The sequence below is a fragment of the Chiloscyllium punctatum genome, chromosome 47, assembly GCF_047496795.1.
Source record: "Chiloscyllium punctatum isolate Juve2018m chromosome 47, sChiPun1.3, whole genome shotgun sequence".
Taxonomy (NCBI): Eukaryota; Metazoa; Chordata; class Chondrichthyes; order Orectolobiformes; family Hemiscylliidae; genus Chiloscyllium; species Chiloscyllium punctatum.
Window position 1 is genome coordinate 15,210,710 of NC_092785.1, and position 14,286 is coordinate 15,224,995.

The 14,286-nt window shown below is 43.1% G+C and overlaps 1 long non-coding RNA gene and 1 other non-coding gene across 2 annotated transcripts; both read left to right on the forward strand.

Moving 5' to 3' along the window:
- Window positions 1–1,279: 1,279 nt before the first annotated feature.
- Window positions 1,280–13,945, forward strand: LOC140468518 (uncharacterized). The gene is made up of 3 exons (XR_011955672.1): window positions 1,280–1,710; window positions 4,825–5,012; window positions 10,604–13,945. It is a non-coding gene; the product is annotated as an uncharacterized lncRNA (long non-coding RNA).
- trnak-uuu (transfer RNA lysine (anticodon UUU)) lies at window positions 1,773–1,845 on the forward strand. Its single transcript has one exon. It is a non-coding gene; the product is annotated as a tRNA-Lys (tRNA).
- Window positions 13,946–14,286: the final 341 nt, after the last annotated feature.

The following is a 14,286-nucleotide window of genomic DNA, read 5'->3' on the forward strand; positions in this document are numbered from 1 at the left end:
GTGTGTGTGTGTGTGTGTGTGTGCGGGGGGGGGGGGGGGGGTGTGCAGTCCGATTCGGTGCGAGGGGCGGTGAAGGGAAGAATTGTGAGATGCTAAAATATGGGCACTGCAGGTTTTGGGGGCAGAAATATCTGGGAAGGGGGTAATTTGATCGGGGGTGGGGAGTACTTGGGCGGGTAGTACGTGTCGGGGTACAATGGTACACGGGTGGGGAGCAATAATACAATGGTGAGGGAGGGGGGTATTGGGTGATGGGAGGGGTTACCTATCCATATACCCATCCAGATGCCTTTTGAAGTGGACAAGTGTCGTGCTGGAAAAAAACACAGCCAGTCTGGCAGTATCCGAGGAACAGGAGAGTCGACGTTTTGAGAAGAGGAGTTAATTCCCTGCACAAGTCCCCAGGTGTGGGGCTTGAAAGAGTTCAGAACAGATTTACAACCATTTTGCGAGGGTTGTGGGGTTTTAGGTATCAGGAGAGGTTGAATAGGCAGGGTCTGTTTTCTCTGGAGGGTTGCAGGCGGTGGGGTGGCCTGATAGAGGTTTATAAAATGATGAAGGGGCATGGTTGGGGTAAGTAGACAAGGTCTTTCCCCTGCTTTGCAGGAGTCCAGAACTAGAGGGCATAAGTTTAGGGGGAGAGGGAAACATTTAAATGGGACCTAAGTGGCAACTTTTTCATGTAGTAGGTGGTGCGTGTATGGAATGAGCTGCCAGAGGAAGTGGTGGAGGCTGGTACAATTCCAGCATTTAGGGATGGGTATGTGAATAGGAAGGGTTTGGAGGGATATGGGCCGGGTGCTGGCAGGTGGGACGAGGTTGGGTTGGGATATCGGGTCGGCATGGACGGGTTGGACTGAAGGGTGTGTTTCCATGCTGGATATCTCTATGACTCTAAATTAGCTAAGGATATCTGGTCATTATGGATGAGTTGGACGGAAGGGTCGATTTCGGTGCCTTACACCTCTCTGACTGTCGAACTGTCTGGTCCCGCTTGGGCCTCTGCGTGACATGTCAATCTTTCATTCAGCCCGTTGGATTGTTGGTTCATATTTGAGTGCCAACATGCGGGTTATTGCAATTTGCCAATCCATTCCAGTCACAGTGCACTAAAACACGATGGGGCTCGAGCACAGGACCTGCTGTCGGTAAAGCAAACGTGAAAGCTACTACACAATGGAACCAACACAAATCGAGCAATGGTTGCGGAGCACCGCCTATTGGCGTAATGTGATTTTTGACTTTGTCCAGCCCAGTCCAACAGCAGCGCTCACGCGTCGTACTGCTTTGCTTGAGGCATTTTGTTGCAGCCATTTGAAAAACGGAGTCTTTTTTTTTAATCGAGAGCAGCTTGTCGTGAATTGCAATTTGTGACCTGTGACGAATTCTCACTGGGCTGGAAACATTAACCGTGTTTTCTCTGGACAGTTGCTGCCAGGGCTGTTAATTTTCACGAGCAATTTGCGTCCTTGTGGTTGTGCATACTTTTGGAAGGCTTGAGCCGGAAGTCATGAATTTTTTTTTGATTTTTTTTTTAGGAAGCAACTTGCAAGTCAACCGCAGAGAAAGAAAAAAGATGAGAGTGTGTGGAACTGGTGGTGCAGGATCGGAGATGTATTGTTGCCGATGTAATGTGATTGTGGACGCACTGTGGGAATAGGGGGAAACAATGAGAAAGGAAAAGTGTGCAAATATCCCACAAAACCAAAGGTAGATCAATGCACTGTTCTCTGTTCACCGGTGTGTGTCACTGCAAGCTTTGTCAACGCAGAGCCCGGATAGCTCAGTCGGTAGAGCATCAGACTTTTAATCTGAGGGTCCAGGGTTCAAGTCCCTGTTCGGGCGTTGCTATTTTAAGAGTAATCGCATGCTCGAATCTGACGTGTTTAAAGTCTCGAAAGACAAAATTGGGCAGAAACAGCAGGTTGACCGAAATTCGGTCGTGTTCTTCGTACCCTCCACCTAACTCTGCCGCAGGTTAAAAAGTTTTTAATTCCTTCCGTAGCATTTATTTGGAAGAGTTGAAGTGTTATTTTTGCGCTTGAACTGCGGGGAGTGTGTGGAAATCGCTGTGTTAAAACACACTGTTTTAAACACATCGTTTTAAAACACACTGGGAGGAGATTAAAAAAAAACCGAAAGAAGGGCGGATGGTGGCGATCAGAAACAAAATGAGAAATCGCTGGAAAAATGAGCAGCTGCGGGAGCATCTGTGGAGAGAAATCAGAGCAACCCTCTCGGGTCAAGTGACTCTTTCTCAAGAGTTTCAGCGAGATTTCTTCGTAATTTCGTTTCTAGTTTCCGAACAGCTTTGGCAAATAGAATTAAGGAGAATCCAAGTGGTTTTTTACAAATATATTAAGGACAAGAGGGTAACGAGGGAGAGAAGAGGGCCCCTCAAAGATCAGCAAGGCGGCCTTTGTGTGGAGCCACAGAAAATGGGGGAGATACGAAATGAATATTTTGCATCAGTGTTGACTGTGGAAAAGGATATGGAAGATATAGACTGTAGGGAAATGGATGGTGACATCTTGCAAAATGTCCAGATTACAGAGGAGGAAGTGCGGGATGTCTTGAAACGGTTAAAGGTGGATAAATCCCCAGGACCTGATCAGGTGTACCCGAGAACTCTGTGGGAAGCTAGAGAAGTGATTGCTGGGCCTCTTGCTGAGATATTTGTATCATCGATACTCACAGGGGAAGTGGTGGAAGACTGGAGGTTGGCAAACATGGTGCCACTGTTTAAGAAGGGCAATAAAGACAAGCCAGGGAACTATAGACCGGTGAGCCTAACCTCGGTGGTGGGCAAGTTGTTGGAGGGAAACCTGAGGGACAGGATGTACATGTGTTTGGAAAGGCAGGGACTGATTAGGGATAGTCAACATGGCTTTGTGTGTGAGAAATCATGTCTCACAAACTTGATTGAGTTTTTTGAAGAGGTAACAAAGAGGATTGATGAGGGCAGAGCAGTAGATGTGATCTATATGGACTTGAGTAAGGCGTTCGACAAGGTTCCCCATGGGAGACTGATTAACAAGGTTAGATCTCATGGAATACAGGGAGAACTAGCCATTTGGATACAGAAACTGGCTCAAAGGTAGAAAACAGAGGGTGGTGGTGGAGGGTTGTTTTTCAGACTGGAGGCCAGTGACCAGTGGACTGCCACAAGGATCGGTGCTGGGCCCTCTACTTTTTGTCATTTACATAAATGATTTAGATGCGAGCATAAGAGGTACAGTTAGTAAGTTTGCAGATGACACCAAAATTGGAGGTGTAGTGGACAGCAAAGAGGGTTACCTCAGATTACAGCAGGATCTGGACCAGATGGGCCAATGGGCTGAGATGTGGCAGTTGGAGTTTAATTCAGATAAATGCGAGGTGCTGCATTTTGGGAAAGCAAATCTTAGCAGGACTTATACACTTAATGGTAAGGTCCTAGGGAGTGTTGCTGAACAGAGACCTTGGAGTTCAGGTTCATAGCTCCTTGAAAGTGGAGTCGCAGGTAGATAGGATAGTGAAGAAGGCGTTTGGTATGCTTTCCTGTATTGGTGAGAGTATTGAGTACAGGAGTTGGGAGGTCATGTTGCGGCTGTACAGGACATTGGTTAGGCCACTGTTGGAATATTGCGGGCAAATCTGTTCTCCTTCCTATCGGAAAGATGTTGTGAAACTTGAAAGTGTTCAGAAAAGATTTACAAGCATGTTGCCAGGGTTGGAGGATCTGAGCTACAGGGAGAGGCTGAACAGGCTGGGACTGTTTTCCCTGGAGCACCGGAGGCTGAGGAGTGACCTTATAGAGGCTTACAAAATTATGAGTGGCATGGATAGTATAAATAGACAAAGTCTTTTCCCTGGCATGTGGGAGTCCAGAACTAAAGGGCATAGGTTTAGGATGAGAGGGGAAAGACATAAAAGGGACTCAAGTCACAGCCTTTTCACACAAAGGGTGGTATGGGTATGGAATGAGCTGCCAGAGGATGTGGTGGAGGTTGGTACAATTGCAACATTTAAGAGGCATTTGGATGGGCATATGAATAGGAAGGGTTTGGAGGGATATGGGCCGGGTGCTGGCAGTTGGGACTAGATTGGGTTGGGATATCTGGTCATCATGGACGGGTTGGACGAGCTGTGCATTTCTATGACTCTATGACTCTATAACAGATTAGATACCAACGAAGGTCAAAATGTGAATCTTTCAGATCTGCGAGAGAAAGTGCCTACTTCCTGATCCGTCTCTGAGTGTCCTTGGTTGGGTTTCCAGTTATGGTTGTGTTTTCAAACCCTTTCAAACTTTCCCAGTCTTAAGAAAAGCAAGGTAATGGTCGTTCCAGCTGAAACATTTATGTGCTGTGTTCAGCAAATAGTTAAGAGTCATGGGTTCACAACTTTGCACAGGATGGAAATAGACCCTTCCGTCCAACTCGTTCAGGCTGACCAGATTTCACAAGTTAATCTCATCCTGTTTTCCAGTGTGTGGACCCTAATGCTGTAAGCCCAGTCTCCATCACTTTCTCTGGAAGCTCATTCCCATACATGCAGCATCATCTGTGTGAAATAAAATGCCCTTTAGTTCCCTCTTACCAAAATTTACGTCATTTAGTACTGGGCTCCCCCACTCCAGGGAAAAGACCTTGTCTATTTACCCTATCCATGCCCCTCATGATTTTATGAACCTCTGTAAGGTCACCCCTCAGCTTCCGACGCTCCAGAGAAAACAGCCCCAGTCTGTTCAGCCTCTTCCTGTAGCTCAAACCCTCGAACCCATGTAACATGCTTGCAAATCTTTTCTGAGCTCTTTCAAGTTTCATTCCATTCTTCCAACAGGAGGGAAACCTGAATTGCAGAAAATGCTCCAAAAGTGACCTAACCAATATCATGTGCAGCTGCAACATGACTTTCGATCTCCGATATTCAATGCAATGACCAGTAAAGACAAGCATGCCAAACGCCTTCTCGATAATATTACCTACCTGTGACTCCACATTCAAGGAAGAACAAACCTGCACTGCAAGGTACCTTTGTGCAGCAACACTCCCCAGCATTTTACCATAAAGTGCATAATTTCTAATCACATTGATAGCACTGTGGCCTATCAAAATTCTTTTTAATTCAGCCTTGAGCACATTAATCACTGATTCCCTACTTACGCAACAATGCAGCACAGCAACAGGCCTCTCGGCCCACCATCTTTGAGTCAAACATGATGGCGTTTGAAACTAATGCTACCTGACTACACGCAGTATCTGTTTTCGCTGTCAAAATGCTTCTTAAATGTTGCTGTGTGATTCCCATTTCCATCCTGTTTGCATTACCCTGTAGATTCCTTTCCTACAACTCTCTGGACCCTCCCTCTTCCCTGGAATTGTTCAACTGTTCAATCCCCAACCTCCCTGCTCACCCCCCATACCTTTCTCTCTCCATCAACCCTGGGGGATCTTGCAGCTCCTGGTTGAGGATCGTTCTATCTGTCGAATACAATCATCCACCCTTTCACCTGCTTTCTGTTGTCTCTCTCTCTCTCTCTCTCTCTCTCTCTGTCTCTGAATGGCTGCTCTTCCTCATCATCTTGTTTGTACTTCAGTTGTTTACCTGGGCAGTCTGTGTCCATCTGTCATTCCCTGGGGTCTTTCTCTGTCCTTTGTTGTCTCTTTCTGGGCGTTTCTCGCGCTCTCCCTCTTTCCCTGGTTTCACACTCTGCCTCTCCCTCTGTCGCTCACACTCAGCAGTTTTCTGTCTTCCTATCTCTCTCCTTCTGTCTCTGCCTCGTGTCTGTCCCTCCCTCTCTGTCCCTCATCTAACTCACATTCTCTCCCCCTGGCCTATCTGTTCCTCCCTGCCTATCCTGCTATCTGCACCACTGTTCCTGTCCCTGGGGTAGAGTTGGACTCAGCAGCACTTAGTGCTGCACATGCTGTTAACACAGTGGGATCTTGTTGTTCCCTGTGTCTCCCATTGTTGTCCAACCGGTGGGCGGGTTTGGGGGAGATAAAGCCCCCTTCTCATTGAGCTGGGGGGTGGGGAAAGTTTGGGATCTTGTTGTGGATGAAGACACAAACAGTTGAAAGGCCCGTCAGATAGTCAGTGCATATACACCCCCCTACCCCCACTGCTTTTAGCCCTGTGGCGAGGGCTCAGTGGGGAGGGGATGTGGGGTGATGGGGATTTTGTACATGATGGAGACACAGAAGGGTCTTTCATACCCACTGGGGGGAGGGGGAGGGGGGTAGAGAGAAATAACGGGATGAAACACAAAGAAGAGAAATATAGAACCTTTCTTTTTCATTCAGGAGAATGGCTCGTATACTTCCAGTACAGCTGTTGACGCATATGTAGCAAACAATAGAAAAAGAAATAATTGCATATCTTATATTCCCTGGTAGTGTTCGCATTTGCAAGTAGCAACATATTCTCGAAGACTAGCTTCATCATGTTAATAAAAAGATCTCTGTCAAATCAGGCTTGCATTTTTGTAGCTCCATAGAAATCAATCTCTTGGTACATAGAACTACCAAATCATTTTCCACTCACTGAAAGAGTTAGCTAGCTAGACAGTATTGAACCAAACATTTTGATCCAACTCGTCCATGTCGACCAGATATCCTAACCTAATATAGTCCCATTTTCCACCATTTGAACAATATTCCTCTAAACCCTTCCTATTCATATTGCCATCCAGACACTATTTAAAGTGATAATTGTCTCAGCCTCCACCACTTCCTCTGGCAGCTCATGCAAAACCTACTGCATGAAAATGTTGTCCCTGAGGTCCCTTTTAAACTTTTTACATTCTCACCGTAAACCTATGCCCCATTAGTTCTGGAGCCCACCAACCTGGGGAAATGACCTTGTCTCTTCACATGATGTGTGACCCTCATGATTTTATAAACTTCAAAAAGGTCACCACTCAACCTCTGATGCTCCAGGGAGAATAGTCCCATTCAATTCATCCTCTCCCTTCAGCACAAAACCCTCACCCTTATCAAAAGCCTTAAAATCTCTTTAGAGCCTTTACATAGCAGTCTCTGATGAATATTCATTTGATCGTTAAAACTGAGATTTTATTTCGGTATCTCTGCTTTCTTCGTATTGAAGAAGAGGCCAGAGGCTGAGAAAGTGCTTGGGCTGCGTTTGTAGCAAATGGATTGTGCCTGTTAAAGTTTTATTTGCCCCCTGATTGTCCTTTTCTTGCCAACATATTTAGAGTTCGGAGAATAGAATCGCAGTTCTAAGAATCAAATGAATATCCTTTGGAGCCTACAGTAAGTTTTCTGCTTGTATTAGTGTCATCTGAAACCAAGAAAGGTACAATCTCTTGTGATGATGCAGATTATAGAAACAGCTAAGTCAAGGTTACCAGCACATCGTATTTAGTTTTTTTTTCTTTTTTCATTTATTCCTGAATGTCCCTGGTTGTCTTTCTGTCTTAGTGTCAGAGAACTGGTTCTAATTAAAGAGGATTGTGGTTAAAAGTTAAATAATAATTCGATTACTTTGTTACTTAAAATTGTTCTGCTTCGGTTAATATATTGTGAACAAATAGTTTAGTCTTTGATTTATAGACCGTGTATCTAGTATTGGTTATTCACAATGTCTAGTTCTGGCATTTCAAAGAGTCTGTTTAGGAACCATTGGGATCAATTCTGTGAGGCATTGAGCATTTAAGTTTCCTGCTTTGTAAATACAAGGACAGGGAAACTGATGTGATTTGCCTGTCAGTCTTCATATCTGAACAAATACAACCTATTCTAAGGACAACATCTTTCTTACATTTTCAAATAGTTGAAAGCAATTCACTGGAGAATGCTGGAAACAGCCAAAATATCAGGCCCTGCATTCTGAGTGCTCAGTGATTTGTTATACAATAATGCACTTTGCATTACTCGTATTAAAAATAGAGTCGAAAAGTGTGGTGCTAGAAAAGCACAGCCGGTCAGACAACATCAGGAGCAGGAGAGTCGAAGTTTCAAAAATTAGCTCCTCATCAGGAATTCCTGATGAAGAGCTTATGCTCAAAATGTCGACTCTCCTGCTCCTTGAATGCTGCCTGACCTGCTTTTTCCAGCACCACGTTTCGACTCTGATCTCGAGTATCTGCAGTCCCCACTTTTGTTTTCTCATATGAAAAATATCATTGCACGGAATTCTGAGTTGCAAGTGTTTCTATATTTCACCCCAAAATTTGGAGACATTTTTCTTGATTCATTCCTTTTTTAAATAACTTTCATTCATTTAACTTACAGAAGACCTTTTGAAAATGATAATTCTCTCGAGGGGAAATTGCAGCCTTTCCATGGTGACCATGACAACAGCAGCTTTACTGATCTTGATCTTCAACATAAATGTGTTTTACATTTTAAGTGATAACTTCACATATTCTTTCCTTTCCTATCAGTGTATATAAGTTACTTAATGTTCTGAACTCAGTCAACTTGTAACTGACAGTGTAGTTCACAGTCTTGTTCAGATTTGATCGATATGTGGCAGTATGTTGTGAGAGGTTGAAAGCAAAGTATTGTAGAGTGAGGTCAGTGGCTACAGTTATAATGATCACCCCATCTCTGACCCTTTTGGGTTGCACATGTACCTGAACAAGTAATTAATCATTTACAGTGAGGTTGCCGCACAAAGTTTAACTTCTTCACATCGCCATTGGGTACAGCATTCACCGGGTGACAAAGTATTTTAGCTTCTTGGCTTCCATTTTCTTTGCTATTCGCACTTAATTCCTTGACCATCAGAAGAATTGTAGTTGCCAACAGACCTCGCAGAGCTGTCCGGGGTATGCAATAGTGAGAGCCAAAGAGACCGAGAGATGGAAGGTTGAAGAAGGTGGGCGGCACGGTGGCTCAGTGGTTAGCACTGCTGCTTCACAGTCCCAGGATCAATACAGCCTCTGGTGACTGTTTGTGTGGGTTCCCTCCCACAGTCCAAAGATGTGCGGGTCAGGTGAATTGGCTGTGCTAAATTGCCCATAGTGTTAGGTGCATCAATCAGAGGGAAATGGTTCTGGGTGGGTTACTCTTCGGAGGGTCAGTGTGGACTGCTTGGGCCGAAGGGCCTGTTTCCACATTGTAGGGAATCTAATCTAAAGAGGTCCATTAATTTCACTCTTCATTATATTGGAAAGATTTATTTTTCTGTGGCGGAAAGCAGTTGTGACATTTTTATCTCTGAGGATAACAAATAATATACATTATCGAGGTAATTACGCAGCTCCTGCCTACATTGACACTGAAACTGGTTACATGCTCATGTATTTAATTTCATGCATTAACGTGTGTATTTATGCAGCCACACAAAGTCAATTCAGGGAACAACTGCAGGAAGTGTCGACGGTCCCTTGGTCATTTATTCTCCGGCTGGTCAGTGGAAAGAAAGAGTAATAGAAGGAAAACACTATCTCCACCTCCTTCACCTTCTTCTGCCTTTGAAAGTTCTGAGGAGAAGAAATGAGTCCCTTACATTTTACTTTCTTTGGATGCTTCATGAATGAGTGAAAAATATTCAGCTGTACTCCATTTCTCATAGGTGATGTTTTATAAGTTGCATCAATGGAGTAAAGAATGTGAAATTTGTTACAGTGTGTGGGCACTATTCAAATCATCTTTGAAGTCACAGACTTAGGAGTCACAGATTCCTTCAGTTCAGTACCCAGGCCCGAGGACCCTAAATGGTTCATGCCGAGCAAAATGTCCATGCACGCTAACTCCATTCCCCTGCATTTGGCTCATATTCTTCTAATACTTTCCTGTCAACGAATTTGTCCAAATGCTGTTTAAATGTGGTTAATATAGCCGCAGCTCATTCCATATACGTACCACCCTCTGTGGAAAGAAATGTTCCCACAAGGTTTCCTCTTATTCTTTCCCCTCCAACCTTAGAGTGATGCCATCGAGTCATCGATTCCACAGCCTTGGGAGAAATGATTGGGTGCATTCACTCCATTCATGCCTGTCATGATCTTACACTTCTATATGATCCCCCGCTGCCCCCCCCCCCATCTATCTGCTACCCTTAAAAGCAAAAAGACCGAGCTTGAACAAATACTCCACATAACTCAGACATTTGAGTCCTCGCAAAACTCTTGTTTGGTATAAACATAATGGGAGACATACCATTATGCAGCTGCCAGTTAACTTACCAAAGTGGAATTATACGATCTGCTGGTCAGTGATACCCATATCTCAGCAAAAAAACATCTTGCAGTTGTGGTTTGTACTGCCCTTAATGGCATTTACTTGTAAAATACTCAATTGGAAACGATGACTGTGGATGGATGATCAATTTTGGCCAACCAGCAGTGCCCACATATCACAAATGAATAAAAAAAAGACACGATAATTTACTGGTAGTGGGCAATTAATGTAAAAAGATGTACCAGTACGGTTTGATGAGGATGAAGACAGTTTAGATTGTATGTGGTAATAATCTTTGGTGAAATTTTTGTGCAGGAATGAGTACTTTTCCTTTCCCATCTTAAGTGTTAAAGTGGTTTCAATTTTAAATAGAATGTGGAGCTATCCTTAGGAAGAATTTGACAAATTCGGTTAGTCCTTCAAACAGGTGCAATAAGCAACATCTCCTCATTCCATTTTTTTTCCAGAAAGGACAGCCGTGGCTATGCCGCTCAGAACTTCATTGTGGCAGAATGGATGCAGGAAACTGTTGAGCTTCCAGTCTGTCTTCTCAAGCTTCATGAGTATTATATACACCTCAGTGAGACCTCCTCTCCATCTTCCCAACTCTGGAGAGCGTCTACTAAACTGCTCAATCTCACTTTACAAGACAAACAACTGATCACAGAAATCAAACGAGTGAACCTGTTCTGACCTGCCTCCAATGTGATTAGCGTTCCAGAGAATGGTGAATCTGTGGAATCCATTTCCTCAGAAGCTTTGGATGCCAGATCATTGAGTTTATTTAAAGCTGTGAGTTAGATAATTTCTTGATTGCCAAGGAGAACAAAGGTTATGAAAAGAAAGTGGGGAAATTGGTTTGAAAAAAAACCTATCAGACATGGCAGAATGACGGAGCTGAGTGTTTTGTGCCAAATTGCATAACTTCTGTTACTCTGTCTTATGACATTATGGTTTTATGCTTAATGTTGTTTCCAATCACTTCTGCAGCATAATTGTTTTAGGGGTGTATAAGTGGATCAAGTCATATTCGGACGTATACAGAATGCTGCAGGTGAAGATATCTTCTTATTGATCTGTAATTATATCCAAATGCTGCTGGATTCAAATTGCTACCTTGTGGATCTTTTCTCCTTCTCATTACAGTGTGCTTCACCAAGATGTGAAATGTTGGAAACTGTATACTGCTTCGTATCGTCAGTGCAAATACTGAATGCAATTTTATTCTGATATCGTTCGAACTGCAATTCCCTTGACCTTTCATTGTGAAGCAAGTGCAAGTTGAATTTGCAATAGTCTGCCCTCTAGTGGATTCAGACCATATTGCTTCAGAATTTTCTCTGAGAATCAATTGAAATTGTTATTGAAAAAAAAACGACTCTGCTTCTAATTGATAATGGAAGTTAGAATGCAAATTTCAACCACTTACGTAAGGTGTTAATCTGTTCTATTTTCTTAACTAACTCATTGGCAAAGTGCATTACGACAACAGGAAGTCTGTACACCACATCAATTATATTTCAATTTCTTTTCCTTCATTTGAACCAAGGTCAGAGTTGACTGCATTCCCTTGACTTTTTCCTTTCTTAGTGCCCCAGCATCCCGAGTTACCCCTTGTGAAGATGGTGTTGAGATGCCTTCTTGAACTGCTGCTGTCTATATGCCATATGTAGACACGCAATTCCCTGAGGTCAAATTCCTCGAAGTCCATCCCTCACAAAACTGAAGGAACAGGGTTATATTTCTAAGTCAGGATGATGAGTGGCTTGTGGAGGAATTTGCAGTCGGTGGTATTCCGATGTATTGGCTGACATTGTCCTTCCGGATGGTAGTTGTTGTAGGTTTGCAAGGTGTCGTAAGAACCCCAGCGCATCTTGCATGCAGCGCACACCGCAGTGAATGGGAAATTGAATCAATCGACATCATTCTCTCTCTGTTTGTAATAGGTAAGTTGCATACACCAATAACCTACAACATCTCATCTTATGATTTCATGTTTCGAAGCAAATCTTTCATGCATTTCAACATTTATGAGTAACAAAAAGATGGGGTACTGGGCTAATAGTCGGATACTTGGTAGTGTGGATGAGCAGAGGGATCTTGGTGTCCATGTGCACAGATCTCTGAAAGTTGCCACCCAGGTAAATAGTGTGGTGAAGAAGGCATACGGTGTACTGGCTTTTATTGGTAGAGGAATTGTGTTCCAGAGTCCTGACGTCATGTTGCAGTTGGAAAAGACTCTGGTGCGGCCACATCTGGAATATTGTGTGCAGTTTTGGTCGCCATACTATAGGAAGGATGTGGAGGCACTGGAACGGGTGCAGAGGAGGTTTACCAGGATGTTGCCTGGTATGGTAGGAAGATCGTATGAGGAAAGGCTGAGGCACTTGGGGCTGTTTTCATTGGAGAAAAGAAGGTTTAGGGGTGACTTGATAGAGGTGTACAAGATGATTAGGGGTTTAGATAGGGTTGACCATGAGAACCTTTTTCCACGTATGGAGTCAGCTATTATGAGGGGGCATAGCTTTAAATTAAGGGGTGGTAGGTATAGGACAGATGTTAGGGGTAGATTCTTTACTCAGCGAGTCGTGAGTTCATGGAATGCCCTGCCAGTAGCAGTGGTGGACTCTCCCTCTTTATGGGCATTTAAACGAGCATTGGATAGGCATATGGAGGATAGTGGACTTGTGTAGGTTAGGTGGGCTTGGATCGGCGCAACATCGAGGGCCAAACGGCCTGTACTGCGCTGTATTTTTCTATCTCCTCTTCTTTCAGTTTTCTGTAATCTGAATAGGCAATTATGATGTTTCTGTCCTCTTAATGTGATATCCAATAATTTTCAGTTCTTGTTAAAGTGAATCATGTAGCATTAGCTTGTAGAGCCAGTTTTGTGTTAAATGAATGTGTGTTAAATACATTCTGATTTAAATCTGTAATTTTATCAAATTTCATTTTGGTTCAGATTTCTGCTTTAACAATCGCTGTGTCTTCCCACCACACTGAGGTTCAGTAAGATGTAAAATAGTAGGAATTGTTACTGCTTTGCCTTTCAAAGCACACATTAAAGCAATCAATAAAGTGTAACACTGGACAAGGTACAACAGGTTAGGCAGCATCTGAGGAACAAAAGAGTTGACATATCGTGCATAACCCTTCTGATTTCCACCAGATTGATGTTTCCTTGATCTCTTGGTATACATGCTGAGTTAAACTAATGTCTGCAGAAGATATCTTGGTTTTATTCTATGGTTGTACCGAATTTCAATTTGTTTCAGCTCAGATTGCTACCTTAAGGATCTTTAAATATTCCCAAACTTGTTATCTTTACCAAAATATCACAGTATTTTTCTTTACAAAGGAAACATTAAATATAATGCTATTATGATTTTTGCCAGAGTGATGTGTGCTCAGTCTTTCATTATGAAGTAATTCTGTTTGATTGCTCCATATACAGTTTACAATAGTTTGCCCTCTAGTAGATTGAGGACATATTACTGCAAGTCTGCTTGACTGTTCCACGTGGAGCTCACAATCATCTGCAATCTAGTGACATTACAACATACTGCTTCAAAATCTTCACTGGAATTCAATTGACATAAAGAAAGTGATTTCTTTCTGCTGTCCATTGTATTAGTTCTAAACCACAGTCCAAGTTCCCAGTCCAAATCAAGTCAAAAACTATGGAGATAGATAATTACATCCTAGATTGTTCTCTCTTCCTCAGTCTGTACCAAACCTTAGCTTATTTGTTTAAACTGTGAAAACGTGTGATTTATTTTCATGGTCACACTGTGACAATGTACTTACAATAAAGATAAAACAAGTTCCTGTTACCTAAATAAATTGTCATACCGATTCTGATGTCTGGCCCTGGATTATAACACTAACCATGTGGCGGGATGGGTTGGCATTGATACAAGGCATTGGGAGTTGATCATTGGAGAATTCGCATCATTTGTGGGTTCTTGCTGTTGTCACAGTGTTCGGTCTGTTCCAATAATATTTGTGGTGACATTCTGGATTTGGCAGAGACAGATGCAGAGTGCCAAGCTGTGATATGTCAATATCAGATGGTCTGCTGCCCTGTAACTGGACTGAAATATTTCACATGTTTCTTTTCACTTGTCTGTCCAGGTCAGGCTGCACTCCC